Source organism: Otolemur garnettii, unplaced genomic scaffold (genome assembly GCF_000181295.1).
Source record: "Otolemur garnettii isolate 467f Iridium unplaced genomic scaffold, OtoGar3 scaffold00016, whole genome shotgun sequence".
Lineage (NCBI taxonomy): Eukaryota > Metazoa > Chordata > Mammalia > Primates > Galagidae > Otolemur > Otolemur garnettii.
Genome location: NW_003852411.1, coordinates 11,510,372 through 11,521,872, shown reverse-complemented (window position 1 = coordinate 11,521,872; position 11,501 = coordinate 11,510,372). Strand labels below are relative to the sequence as shown.

The 11,501-nt window shown below is 45.9% G+C and overlaps 1 pseudogene; it reads left to right on the top strand.

Moving 5' to 3' along the window:
* LOC100964969 overlaps positions 1-1,914 on the top strand; it is a 33,398-nt pseudogene extending 31,484 nt beyond the window's left edge.
* Positions 1,915-11,501: the final 9,587 nt, after the last annotated feature.

Genomic DNA, 11,501 nt, shown 5'->3' with positions numbered 1-11,501 from the left:
CTACCCAGGGGGACAGCTTGAGGCTCCTGTCTCAAAAAAAAGAAAGAAATAAAAAAAATGAGCCTGAACTGAAAGAAAAACAAATTCAGAGGACTCAAAGAGGACTAGAGATACTGGCAGAGAGAGCTGAGATGGTGGTGGATTCAGAGACTACACTGTACTTAGACAGAGCTAACCAGACAGGCAGATCAATCAGAATTCCCCCTTAGCTACGGGATATCATGAGAAGGGCAGAGCTTTCCTGAAAATAAAAGAATATGGAACGGCCTTGCCATGTCTGTTGGATGCTGACAAATATTTCTGTGAGTGCTGCAGAGAGCTGCTGGAGAGGGAGGATAACTACACAGTGCTCCAGCTAGATATAGTGTGGTGTTACCTCCACTTGGAACAACTGGGATGCCTTGATGATGCCGAAAAGAATTAAACTTGCCCAGAAATGCTTTAAAAATTGCTTTGGAGAAAATCATCAGAGACTGGTCCACATAAAAGGAAATTGTGGGAAAGAGAAGGTATTATTTTTAAGACTCTACTTGCTTCAAGGTATTCGAAACGATCACAGTGCAAATGGTGAAGAAGCTTGTAAGCATCTCAATAAGGCATGTCAGCTCTTTGAAGAGCTGTATATTGATCAAAAGTTCACAACTTGGGCTTGGCACCTGTAGCTTAGCAGCTAGGGCGCCAGCCACGTACACTGGCACTGGCGGGTTTGAACCCGGCCCAGGCCTGCCAACAATGACAACCTCAAAAAAAAAAATAGCTGGGCATTGTGGTGGACACCTACAGTCCCAGCTACTTGGGAGGCTGAGGCAAGAGAATCCCTTAAGCCCAAGAGTTTGAGGTTGCTGAGAGCTGTGACACCACAGCACTCTATCAAGGGCAACATAGTGAGACTGTCTCAAAAAAAAAAAGTTCACAACTTGTTGCAGTTGGGATTTACTGCCTAGGAAGCCCAGCTTGGCCTGAGGGCATGTGATGGGAACAGGGATCACACAGCTACTCACATTGCCATCCAAAGACAGGAATTGGTGAAAATAAGGAAAGAGGAAAAAGAGAAGAAAGGACGCCGCCTGGAGAACATCAGCTCTCCAAAGGGCATGGGCTACTCCAGGCAGGCGGCCGTGCAGGCGCTTCACCAGATCAGTGGCAGCCTGGATGAGGCCCTGAAGATTGTGCTCAGTAATCCCCAGATGGGGTGGTTAAATGATTCCGATCCTGACACTAGCAACCATCAAGAAAGCCCTTCCCAGGGGTAGCACCTGTGGCTCAGTGAGTAGGGCTCCGGCTCCATGTACCAAGGGTGGTGGGTTCAAACCCAGCCTCAGCCAAACTGCAACAACAACAACAACAAAAATAGCCAGGCATTGTGGCTGGCGCCTGTCCCAGCTACTCGGGAGGCTGAGGCAAGTGAATCACCTAAGCCCAGGAGTTGGAGGTTGCTGTGAGCTGTGATGCCACAGCACTCCACTGAGGGCAATAAAGTGAGACTCTGTCTCTAAAAAAAAAAAAAAACCTTTCCTAGGAAAACATTGACCAACTGGCGTACATGGGCTGTGATGCCACAGTGGCCAAAGCTGAGCTGAGAGTGTTCAGAGGTAACGTCCAGCAGGCAGCACAGACCTTTGCTCACAAAGGGGGGCAGCCTCCCCTCTGACCTGCAGCTCTTGGCAGAAGGCTCTTCATCAACACCATCCATATCCCCTTCAGCGTCTGCAAGAACCTCTAGAACCTTGACAGATGAAGACATGAGACAGAGGCAGTCAATCAGACCCTGGAAGACATTCCAGGACACGTGGAAGATTATCTAGACTCAACTCTGGAAGATGAAGAAATTATTATTGCAGAGTACCTATCCTATGTAGAAAACATAAAGTCAGCAATGAGAAAAACTAAACAATGAACAGAAATAAGTATACATTTCTGCTTAGAAATGCTATCATTATGAAATGTCAAAAAAAAATAAAATGCGGAAGTATTTACCAGGAGAGAGGGCTGAAAGATTTGAACACAAGTGCCTCTGGGGAGCAGGATGTAGAAGCATTGGTCAAGAGGTCACTGGACTTCTGGGTTAAGTGTTTTTAGTACATTTGACATGTTTAAACTTAGAGCCTGTGTCACTTTAAGTGACATTTAAATGAACATACTGTCTGAAATAACCAGTCCCCCAAACAGTTTCAGAATGACTGCACCTACCAAGGTGAATACTTGGAAGGATGACAGCTCACTCAGGGGCATTGCCCTTGAGGCTGGCACCACTGTCGGGCAGTTGTTGAGCTGTAGTTACAGCTTCCTCACCCACCATTATCTGTGCAAGTCTGTGTGTCAGGAGGAAGGAAAGTGAACAATCCGACAGGCCTCTGTGAGGGTGGAGATATTTCCACATTCGTTTTTAAGCCTACAATGTGTACATCTACTCTGACAAAATTCAGAAGTCTGAATTTTGGAGAATGTTAAAACCAACTACTATTTCTCAGCCTCATTCGGAGATGTCTGGACAAAGTTGTAGAAAAACAGGAGGAGATTTGCCAAATTGCTGAGATTTATAGTGTCTCCTCCCAGCACAAACTATTAACTAGTTAGTCTGAAAAACTTCCTCCCTAGAGTTGCTAGAATGTTTCACACTGAAAAGTTAAGTGTTAAATGCAGCCTAGACTCATCCAATTCATGAAACCCAGAGAAGCAAAGGGACTTGCCCCAAGCTACACAGCCAATTAGCATCAGAACAGGATCTAGAATCCTGGATGGGACTCCATATGCCCTTGTCAGGGCTTGCATTGCAATAAATGAATAATAAACTATAAAATCCAACAGGTCAGAGACTTGAGGTCTGAGTTGTGAACTTGAGACCTGAGCTGTGAATCTTTAGGGTTTAAACAGTCCATGCATTCAGCAGTAACTTACGGAGCACCCACTGGGTCCTGAGGGACTTTGAAGAGGAAGTGCCTCGTGGAAAGGTGAGCGCTAGGGTCTAAGAAGAGACATCTGAGAGTCATCAACTTATAGGTGATGATAGCTGTCATAATGAAGGATGAGACTGCCAGGGAGAAAGAGTCCACTGAGAAGAGAAGATGCCCAAATCCTAAGGGACGCTAGCCATAGGACAGGAAGAATAAAGGATGATACAGGAACTCCTGGAAATGACACGTGTCTCTGAATAACTGTCTTATATATCTTGAACGGAGGCATGAGTATCTCAATGCTTGTTTTCCACTCAAGTACTGGATATGTGTTACAAGTACAGTAGAACCTCTGTGGTTGACCACCTCCCTACAGTGGTCATCTTCTTAAGTTGACCTAATTTTTATTGACCACACATGCACCATGTGTATGTCTCAGTACAGCAGGCCTAGTTCTTTATGTTGATCACCTGCATATGGTGACCAGTTCATTACAGAAATGAACTGGGTGGTCAGCTTCCAGAGGTTCTACTATATCTATCTAATACTTGACAAAAGGAAGGATGTGGGGGGATGTGAGAGTGAGCGAGGGCATTTAAGGTTAGTTCTGGAAAAGTTAGTGTAACTGTTTCTGGATTTTCTGTGGAAAAGTAGGGTCCTATTCTAGCCACTCTGCCCCCTTCCTAGCACTGTTACTACTAACTGTGGGTACCCGGGGAACCTGGGGGGGGACAAGTGTTTCCTAAAAGGGTCAGTAGGAGGTCACCTACCCTCTGCTTAATCCAGATCAGAACCTGTCCTGCTCAAAGCCATGTGTTACAAAGGTTGAGCAAATATCCACTTTTGCAGCACTGAGGCCAAAGGCCAAAAAGAGTAGGGCATAACCAGAAAGGTTATCATATGTTAAAACAAAAAAGAAAGGCAATGAGAGACACCTTTCACCTCATTAATTGTATTTTTCAAAGAAATGTCATTTTGGAAGAAATTCCAAGTAGGAAAGTGGTGAGTCGGCCCAGAGAGGGTATTGGTTGATTGTTAGCTTTTGATTAGTCCAAGATTCAGAAGGTTCTATGAGGAAGGAACTCCTGATCTCATCCTCCATGTCCTGATTACATTAGTATCTTCCTGGAGGTTCTCCCTGGCTGGGATTTTATACCTGAGGGGAGTAGAGAGAGCTGAGAACCACAGCAGTAGAGTAGAAAAAGCCCAGGCTTTGGAGCAAGGCAGCCTAAATTTAAACCCTGACTTTAATCATTTACCATCAGAGTGACTTTGTTAAAAGTTAGGCAAACTCCATGAGTTTCAGTTTCATCATCTATAAATAGGATATGATACTTACCTCAATGGGTTCAATAATGTAGTATTTACAAAAAGGTACCAATAGCTACCTATCAAGGGCCCCCTCACCTCCTACTTCTTCCAGCCACCTTAGTTTTGAGAGCCCACTTGAAACGGGCAAGATCACACTTCATCATGGCTTCCTCCAACTCTCTGCAAAGTAGACACATTGTCCAGATTGACAACGATCTCAGCATTTTCTCTGAGATCCACCAGTAGGTGGGATTCTACCACTCTGCAGCCCAGCCATTGCACACTGGGTATTGCATGCTGCAGTCATTGGGTATAAGCCGGCGTGCTTTTGTAACTCTCAACTCTTCACCTAGTTCTCTGAGAAAACATTGCATTTCTAGGAACCATCAGAGGCAGTGGAAGCTTGACATAGTTTCTGATTTTTTCTGTCATCTCTAAATCCCCAGTGGGCCTGAAAGTCCTCGCTTTAAAGACACCCCCCATACACACACCCACATTGCGATATGGTAGGCAGCTTTTACTGGTCAGTCCTGATGAGAGTGCCCTCTTTTGCTATTGCAGATCACTTGTCATAGGTACTGTCTTTTCTGGTCTCTTTCCCTGGCATATAAGTGGAAACGTTTACTGTTTTCCCCATGAAGTTCATGACCTCAAGCACCACGGGCAACCTGGATAAATTTAGCTCTTCTCAGGGACTTTTTCTGACTTCGTGCCATGACTGCTGAAGGTTAGGTTGGCTCCTCTCCCTCGGAGGTCTCATCTGGTTCTGCTGACTGCTAGGTCACTTGCATAATCGGTCATTTGAGTCATTTCAGGCCATGGTACATACTTTGAGAATCAATCAATTTGTGCTCTTGGAAGCTGAAGTCCATTCCAGCTTCTGATCCCTCTGATCTCTTTCCCTGTGTTTTCCTTGCCCTAAGCAGCCTATGACTGGTGCTCATGACTACCATGGTTACTCCCCACCAGGGCTGAGTAGGAAATAAGTGACTGGTGACTAATGAAGCATTTTCCACTCTCTCCTCCAGGAGCACAGGCCTCAGATCCCATTATCAGGAACCAACACAGTGAGGATGCTCATTTAATGACTACTAATTTGAATTGTTATAATTGAGCATAAAAGAGACTAGCGTCAGACTCCCTTGGTAGACAATTAAATGAAAGAGAATTGCATGCAAAGGCCATTATGTGTTTAGACATGCTCATTTGCAAAGATCCAAAATAAGGCTCATGGATCATGCTCAGCCCTTTGTCATTTTAGTTATTATTTTTCTTTCTTTAATAGAGGCTACAGATGAATCAACTATTCAACAAACATGTATTGATCACCAATTTTGTGCAAGTAGCTATGGGTGTTTCAGAAGTCCATGCCATAATTCCCAACATCTCATGGGGGGAGGGGAGTTTAAAAAGAAAAGAAATGAATGCCAGAGGGAAGATAAGTGATGAGAGAACTGAGAGCTGTTTTAGGGGATGTGGCAATACTGAAATGGATCCAGCACAGTCTCTGCCTCCTGAAGTGCGCAGACTTTCAGAGAGCCCAAACTGACCCACGTCAAGCCAGGGCCCACTAGTTAGGAACATTCTGGGGAGGCCTCGTGAACAGTGTAAGTTTACATTGGACCTTGACGCATGGAAAGGATTTGAATAAATACAGGAGAAAGGGAAGGACTTATCAAGAGAAAAAGAACGACATGAACAAAGGCCAGCAGAGAAAATTGGCACCGGTGCACAAATGCGTGACTTGGGGGGTGTCGGTAAAAATCTGTTCTTACTCCAGTGGAAAATACATGGATAGGGGAGAAAAAAATAGGCTGAGGATGGGCAGCGTCTGAAAGGCCTTGAGGGCTAGACTGACTAGGGGCCAGTCAGTCTGTGAGGGACCAGTCAACCAACTAGCCACACACACCCAGTAGCACAAGGAGGCCCCTGTCAGGAAGGTAAGTTTTGACCTTGTTTCTCGGAGGACCCCCTATGAATGGCCTCCTTCTAGGCTCCATATTTGCCCCCCACCTCAGTTAGCTGCCTTGTTTCGTGGAAAGCCAAGTTAAAAGGCAGCTGTAATCAAAGCAATCTACTCCAGGCTGGTAAGCCCGAAAGTGCTCACACCCCCCTGAGAGAATCTCTAGCAGGGTCTGGGGCTGCAGGCGCTCATGTGAGAAGTCTACCACTTGGTGGTGGTTGGGGCCCCCAAAGGCTGTGGCTTCCAGAGGCAGTGAGCTAAACAGGTGTGTCCTAGATGGAAAAAGAAAGCAGATACTCCTGAGTGACCATTTTCCTGGCGTGTAACTGGGACCAGTGACCCAGGTGTCACACTGCTACCCTAGCCAGTCCACAGAAAAGGGAGTCAGGTATATTTTAAAGATCTGTTTGACCAGGTACATGGAGAAAGTGCTACTTTAAAACGTCTACTTACCGGGAAAGTAGAGCGCCCTGCAAACCAAAATGTTGACACACCAGCCACAGTAATTCTTTAAACCAAAGCAAACACGCAGGCAGGCCACATTAGCTCCGCTTTCTGCCCTTGGCCCTCGATTCTCAAGGTTTCAGGTTGATTTCCTCCTTGGGAATGAGCTGACAAAGAACAGCTGGTGATACCAACAGGCAGGGGTCTCTAGGGGCAAAGGGGTTATGAGCACTCAGCAGTTCTCTTGTTAACTGATAAGACTTTGGTTGGTTTGTTTTAGAAAAGTCAAGGAGATTCATTAAGGCAGACCCCAAAGGAATCTGGACAACTTAAGATCCTTCAGCAAAGTATCTTTTCTACTTATATTTGAGCATTCTGTATTAGGGGATGGGAGATAACATCAAAAAATGTCTATAGAGATACTGTTCAAACCATCAAGGCAACTCCAAGAGTATTAAAATCAACATTAGTGAGGCTTCAAGTGTGGAGGCTGCAATGGTCCCAGAACTGCTACCAACTGTCAGAACAGTATGTGCCCAGTTTCTCCATGGACATCCCCAAGCTTTCCTTACTGCCCAGCTTCTAAGATCTGCTACCACGTTAAGTCATGTCAGCTTAGAGGATCTTTATGTGACCTGTCCTGTGGAATTTGCAGTCTTGCTTAGGGCAGAGTGTTGACACATGAATCCAGCAAAGAAAATAGAGCAACATGATATATAAATACTAAAGAATAAGCAGCATTTTAAAAATGCAGGTGGGGGACAGGTATGGTGGTTCTTGCCTATAATCCTAGCACTCTGGGAGGCCAAGGTGGGTGGATTTGAGGTTCAAGACCAGCCTGAGCCAGAGCAAGACCCTGTCTCTAAAAATAGCAAGGCGCTGTGGCAGGTGCCTGTAGTCCCAGCTACTTGGGAGGTTGAGGTAAGAGGATCATTTGAGCCCAAGAGTTTGACGGTGCTGTGAGCTATGATGCCACAGCACTCTACAAAGGGCAACAAAATGAGACTCTGTCTCAAAAAAAAGAAAAATCCTAGCACTCTGAGAGGCTGAGCAGGTGAATTGCTTGAGCTCACAAGTTTGAGACCAGCCTGAGCAAAAGCGAGACCCCTATCTCTACTAAAAATAGAAAATCTGAGGCCAAATGTGGTGGCTCACACCTATAAACCTAGCACTCTGGGAGGCCGAGGTGGGTGGATTGCTTGAGCTCACAAGTTCAAGACCAACCTGAGCAAAAGAGAGACCCCATCTCCACTAAAAATAGAAAAACTGAGGCAAGAGGAGTGCTTGAGCCCGAGATGGAGGTTGCTGTGAGTGCCCCGACACTTTACCCAGGGCAACAGCTTAAGCCTCTGTCTCAAAAAAAAAAAAAAAAAAAAAAAAACCCAAATAGAAAAACTGAGGCAGGAGGATTGCTTGAGCCCAAGAATTTGAGGCTGCTGTGAGCTATAATTCAGGTCACTCTACACAGGGTGACAACTTGAGACTCTGCCTCAAAAAAAAAATTTTTTTTAAATGCAGGTGGTGGCTCGGTGCCTAGAGCTTGGCCAAATGCACCAGAGCTGGTGGCTTCAAACCCAGCCCAGGCCTGCTAAACAACAATGACAACAACAACAACAACAACAAAAAACAGGATGGTATTGTGGCGGACACCTGTAGTCCCAGCTACTTGGGAGGCAGAGGCAAGAGGCAAGAGAATTGCTTAAGCCCAAGAGTTAGAGGTTGCTGTGAGCTGTGACACCATGGCACTCTACCAAGGGTGACATAGTGAGACTCTGTCTCAAACAAAAAAAAAAGACAGAGTTAAGCGGCAAACTGTGGTGTGCCCAACTCAGAACACCAGGTCTCTGTGCTTCACGCACTGCCTCCCACCTACCTGCCTATCCATGGCAGGTTGCTAAGTTTCCCCCCATGGACTTCTCACGTGCCCTTTCCATGACTTTCACTTCATCCCTCCATGCCCTCTCCCTCTCTGCAAGCCACTTCCAAAAGTGGCCACTTTTCCCAAAACCCACTGTGCAATTCTCTTATAATTCCTTTGGCCTGGAAAATTTCCTTCCATTTTTTTCTACCTGTGCAATCTTATCCTTAAAGGCTCAGCTGAAAGGAATACCCCCTCTGTGAGCTTTTCTGTTAATGAAATTAACTCAATTTCAATTAAGTGAGTTTTTTTGTTTTGTTTTGTTTTGTTTTGAGACAGAGGCTTAAGCTGTTGCCCTGGGTAGAGTGTCGGGGCACTCACAGCAACCATAGCTCACAGCAACCTCCATCTCGGGCTCAATTGTGCTCAATTCTGAGTCCCCATCACCCCTCTGCCTCTTCCACAGTTTAGAATGCACTTTACTCTGTTTCAAATCCCACAGTTGTTTGTGGTTCAGCCTCCTCTCCCAGGCTATAAGCAACTGGAGGGCAGGAACACACCCTTTTCACCTTTGGCTGGGTGGCAGCAGGATCTCTCAAGCGTCTCTGAAAGGTGGCTGCTGGTTGCTGGTGTACAGTATTGATTCAGTCACTTCACCCCCTTGCAGTGATCCTGCTCAGGTAATGAGCCATTGGATGGCAACCTAAGTCAAGAAAAGGAAGCTCCAAACATTTCCCATGTCTGTCCTCAGAGCTGAACCCCGGGGTTTCGCTTTGGGGCCGGGTAGTCTCTAGTTTTAGGTGATTCAAGAATGATTCTAACCACTTGGCACCCATAGCCCAGTGGGTAGGGCACCAGCCACATATACTGGGGCTGGCAGGTTCAAACCCAGCCTGGGCCTGCTAAATAAAAATGACAACAACAACAAAAAATGCCTGGGTGCTGTGGCAGGCACCTGTAGTCCCAGCTACTTGGGAGGCTAAGTCAAGGGGATCATTTGAGCCCAAGAGTTTGAGGTTGCTATGAGCTATGACACCACGGCAGTCTACTGAGGGCAACATAGTGAAACTGTCTCAAAAAAAAAAAAAAGGGAGGAAAAATGATTCTACCTCCCTTATTATGGTCCAACTTGGTTCCAAGATAATTAATGTCTCAGGGAGAGGTTATCATAAGTTTCCTAGAGTTTTTGTTTTTATTTTATTGTTTTTTGTTTGTCTGTTTGTTTTTTTTTTAAGACAGTCTCACTCTGTTGCCCAGGCCTGAGTGCCATGGCATCAGCCTAGCTCACAACAACCTCAATTTAAGCAATCCCCCTGCCTCAGCTTCCTGAGTAGCTAGGATTACAGACACCCACCACAGTGCTTGGCAAAGTTTTCTGTTTTTAGTAGAGATAGGGTCTCACTCTTGCTCAGGCTAGTCTCAAACTCCTCAGCTCAGGCAATACTCCCACCTGAGCCTCCCAGAGTGCTAGGATTACAGGTGTGAGCCACCACACCCAGCTAGTTTCCCTATTTTTTAAATTGCTAAGAAAGAAAGTAGCCAAGTGTATCCTTTTAAATTATTCCTTTAGAAATAAGATGTAACTTAAAGGTTTTTAAAAAATGAAGGAAGGAAGAGATGAACGTGTTAAAGTAGCCAGGTGTATCCTTTTTAATTATTCCTTTACAAATAAGATGTAACTTCCAGGTTTTAAAAAAATGAATGAAGGAACAAAGAGATGAACATGTCAGATCCTATTTAAAGGAAGAGAAAGGATATTTGTTTGATTTGCCTTATAGAGCCATGCCCCTCCCCAAGATTCTAGTACAAATTATGTCTAAAAGTGGAGACTGGCCTTTCTTTCTGAAGTGCAGGCAGCTGTAAGAGATAGAGCTAGGGGCCAGCCCAGTGCCACCACCTGAAATCTGTACACAGCCTCAGTCTCCACGTGACGCCAGCCTATGATCATCTGCTCATCCAAATCACGCAGTCTTTGTGGGCAGAGGATCAGGCAACAAGCTTTCTGTGGCACTCTATTCCTTGAAGGCAGGGCTTGAGAGTTTTAATTCTGTATTCCCAGAGCCTAGCACAGGACCTAAGACAGAGAAGACACTTAGTGCCTGTTTCTAAAGGGCCACCAAACTTGCCTTTCTTTCTCTTTAATCATCTTTCTCTGTCTTTGTCCTCCTTTTCCCTCTCCTTCCTGCCCAGTCAGGACCTGCCGAGGCCCTCATTACCTTTCCCTTCTCTGCCTTAGTCCTACCCCTCCCAGGAAATACGTGGAGGCTGACTGTGCAGTATTAAATATTAGATACCATTTTATTTATTTATTTATTTTTTGAAACAGAGCCTCAAGCTATCCCCCTGGGTAGAGTGCTGTGGCATCACAGCTCACAGCAACCTTCAACTCCTGGGCTCAAGCGAGTCTCCTGCCTCAGCCTCCCAAGTAGCTGGGACCACAGGCGCCCGCCACAATGCCTGGCTATTTTTTGGTTGTAGCCGCATTGTTGTTTGGCGGGCCGGGCTGGATTCGAACCCACCACCTTAGGTGTATGTGGCTGGTGCCTTAGCAATTGAGCCACAGGCGCCAAGCCAGATACCATTTTAAAAACCTGGTGGTTCCCTTGTTTTCTGGATTCCCCAGAATGACAGTCTGCCTCCTGGGTAATCTACCTGCTCCTATTTCTTCCTCTTTACTTTCATTTTTTCTGTCACTTCCTTCCTTTTCCCAGTGGTCTCAGTCCCTGTGTCATCCAGACACTACATCCCAAAGCTGAGGAACCTGGCTTTGGGGTCATTCCTTGGGAACTCTCCCTTGCTACTTGTGTCAGATTTCTTTGAGGTGGGTTCCCAGCTGCTGGTGGCTGTCCTCCCTACCTGCACCCTACTCCCCTACCCTATGCTAGCCCTAAAGAACCCAAAATACTACCAAGAGCTCTGCCTCTGGGGACAGTGGCTGATGGCCTTTGGGTCGTACTGGCGACCGTCTCTGTAGAAAAGGGTACGTTCTGTTCTGGAATATGTGCCAGATTAAGGGCAACCTAGGGAACCA